Genomic DNA, 3,684 nt, shown 5'->3' with positions numbered 1-3,684 from the left:
GTGCATCCTTGTATTTTCTGCCACAAACACTGTTGCATTCGGACTGTTCAGTTCCGACACAAACACTTCACTGGCACAAATACAATTATCTACACTGTTAAAAAAACAAACGAGGCACACTTGTGCACTAATCATGGTGTCTAATCAGCATCTTGATATGGAACACCTGTGAGGTGGGATGGATTATCTCAGCAAAGGAGAAGTGCTCACTATCACAGATTTAGACAGATTTGTGAACAATATTTGAGAGAAATGGTGATATTGTGTATGTGGAAAAATTTTAGATCTTTGAGTTCATCTTATTAAAAAAATGGGAGCAAAAACAAAAGTGTTGCATTTATATTTTGGTTGAGTGTATGTTGTAGGGTTTTCCTCCAAGAAAAAAAGTAATCACTTAAATGTTAACTACAAAAAAAGACCAAAACTCTAAATTATGTCCACATCAAAAATCAGATTTTTTTTCTGTATTTAAATGACAAAAAGTTGTTTTTTTCCAGATATTTGCCTCTTTGAAAAAAATCTGTATATGAACAACTGAAAAATGATAAATTTTTACATTAATTTTCTAAAAGAATTACTCTACATAACAGTATACAATTTCTGTATCAAAAATATCTAATTTGATCATTTGTGACAGCAGCATTTACATGAGCTAAAAGTATTTTGCAGCTATTTCCTTTTTTTCAACATTATTACAATTTGGAGGCACGACAGCATTTTACCATTTTTAACATTTTCTCTGGTACTATTGCTATCAGGTTTTTTTTACAGTGTATATCAAACTCCAACACTAAGTGACTTGCCTGCTCACACCGCTGCTTCTCCAACTTGTGATAATGATTTTGTTTCTCTGTCTATACAATAACCCCAGTTTTTTAAGCTGCCTTTGATCTTACTTTAACTACCTGACTTTGTGGGCTACAGATGGAGTAAATATGGGCCCTGCTAACTCTCCATACGGCTTTAGACCTTAATACCTGATTAGCTGAAAAGGGCAGCACTTGCTTTTGGGTCTTGGATATCAGACGACACAGAGGGGAACAGAGGCAAGTGTTTTTGTGCTTCATTTTTGAAGCAGGGATGTTGGACGGATAAGAGGGAGTTTCTGTAATAGATACTTATCTTACTGCCCTCAAGCCCCTCAAACAAAGTCCCCCTCTGAAGAGATTATAACCCAGGGAGGGCACATTAACTCTAATCCCATGCTTTGAGGCCTTGCACCCCCATACCACCCTCTGCCCCACTTATTTCAACCCTTCTGTTGTTGGGGGGGTACCTTGTATCTAGCCCACGTATGAGTAAGGCCTGTGGCTACACACGAGGGTTGTGTGTGTGTGTGTGTGTGTGTGTGTGTGTGTGTGTGTCTGTGCTTGTGTGCGAGTCAGGGGGGTGGAGAGACCGCTTCAATAGCACGCTGACTCTAATGAAAAGCATTGAGGGGTGCATACTGCTGTGTAACTGATTCCTCTCTCTGAAGAGATTAGGCGCTACATTGTTGGTTCGGTTGCTCATTTCCATGAGAGCACAGCCTCCCACCAGCGGCTGCTCGGCTTTGTTATTTTGAGTTGGAAAACACAGAGCCCAATGTCCCTGGCTTCCTTGTTACCATTGTTTCACAAATAGGCCAAAATGTAGATGTCACGTCACAGATGCCCAATAACCTCATTAGCTGCTCTCTGTGAGGCGACACAGAGAAATTAATAGATGCATGAACTTCAGCTTGCTCACAGTATGAAGTTTCTGCAGAGTTATGGCAGCACTACTCTCAAAAACTTTTACTTAGCTGTAAATGACGTAGAAAGAACACATTTTACCAAATCTTGTTGCTATCTATCCATATATGCCACTGTTGCACTATAATATATATGACATGACATGGAAGACGGCATATTTGTTAGCAAAAAAATGTTCCCTCTTGTTTTAAATCGGAAGCTTAAACGAAGAAATGGCGTGAAGCAGTAGGTAATTTTTTAATAAATGGTTGGAAACGCACAGATATGTAGTTACAGGTAGACATAAGTGCTTCATAATGCATTTGTCCAACTACTATAATGCAATATAATAAAAAAAAAACGGTTGTCCTCTATGGCGTCACAGGAGTGCCGCAACAAAAAATAAATCTTCATGGACAGTACTACACATTAACAAACATGCAGACATCATGAGAATAGAGAAAACGATCAAATGTTTGTAATCTGCTTGTATGAAGGCTAAATAATAATGATACGTAGATAAATGCTTAAAATCACCTGTATACAATAACCGCACCCTCAGCGAGTTGACATGGAATCCCTGCCTTTTTTTATATTTTACACTAGAGGTGCAGAGAGATGACAGTGTAAATAAGGTGAAAAATTAAAGAAAAATGTAATGCTTTCTCATTTATTTTTGTTCTGACATAACAATCTGACCTGAGCAGTAAAAATAGCATCTGTCTCTATTTCTACATTGCACAAATGTGCAGAGGAAACTTGCAGTGCTAACAAGCTGATCTGCAAGGACGAGCCCACCGGGGAGCAGCTCTAAACGGGGCCCCGGCAAACTGGGCCAGGCCTGTAGCTGAGGGATCCTGGGGGGCCCGGCACCCACCTACCGGGGCCCGACACAGGGAGACACCAGCAGCAGCACCAGCTGTCACACCGGCCATCACGGTCGAACCAACGCCGGCTGTCACTCACCCAGCAGAGGGCCGTCAATCAGACTGCACCCAGGAGGGAGCTGGGAGGCGGACCGCTGCCCGGCCCTGAACAAAGACATACTTATATTTGCAAGCGGTTTGAGCGCCACTACTATTTTGAAAGAATGATAGAGTGGCCCTGATAAGAGTAATGACAAAGGACAAAGAGTGGAAGGAGGTCTGGGAAGAGGGGGGAGATAGTAAAGAGGTGGGAAAGCTTGATAACATTCACACTTTGCTTACATCTCTCCATTTGTGTTGGTGCCCCAGGAAAATCCCATTAGGGAGGAACACTGGAGTTCTGCTTGGTGACCAATATATAATTGTTGTCAATTGACTCCGAGGTCTTTTCACTGAGGAAATCCTTCACCTTTGTACCTTTGTATTTGTCTTTGGTGGAAACTGTATCTGCAAAAATCTTTAAAAACATCAAATTGGACACTATTCATCTTTTCATTTAGCTTTGTTTGTGCCAACACTAAACCTTCCACATAGTAAAACAAAGTGTCTCCCCTCTTTTGGATCACTCAACTTTTTCCCTTTTCAGTATCGAGTGAAGCAAAAATAAACTAACAAGCAGTAGGTGTTGGAGACTCTGTGGATTGTCTTTAGGCTTTTGTTGTCACGTTCACACCTACCTATGAGCTTTTCTAATTGCATGTTTAGTCCCTTTGTGGGCTTGCAAGTAGGGGACGGCCTGTAATTGAGGTCACACCTATGCCTATTGTCCTGAGCTGCTCATTAGACCACTGTCACTTCACATTTTATCCAAAACCAGGACCATTCTTAATTTAACAGTCTGTTTGGTGAGTTATACTGTGGAATATGCAGAGGATTTGTATATAAAGACGCACACAGAGGAGGGTTTTAAAACAGAGCAGTGGCTCAGGTGTTATCAGAGATAAAGATAATTCCATCCTCGCTGCTATCTTGTAAAATCTCTTTGGCCACTGAGGACAATCGCCTTCCATTTGGTCACTTTTCTCTCCTGTAAACGACTGACATCC

At 41.1% G+C, this 3,684-nt stretch overlaps 1 long non-coding RNA gene across 2 annotated transcripts in view; it reads right to left on the bottom strand.

Annotated features, from left to right (window-relative positions):
• Positions 1-3,684, bottom strand: part of LOC110948315 (uncharacterized) — a 41,734-nt gene that overhangs the window by 32,415 nt on the left and 5,635 nt on the right. The window lies entirely within an intron of this gene.

Source organism: Acanthochromis polyacanthus, chromosome 6 (assembly GCF_021347895.1).
Source record: "Acanthochromis polyacanthus isolate Apoly-LR-REF ecotype Palm Island chromosome 6, KAUST_Apoly_ChrSc, whole genome shotgun sequence".
Classification (NCBI taxonomy): Eukaryota; Metazoa; Chordata; class Actinopteri; family Pomacentridae; genus Acanthochromis; species Acanthochromis polyacanthus.
The sequence above is the reverse complement of the archived record's forward strand: the minus strand, read 5'-3'. Positions and strand labels throughout refer to the sequence as shown.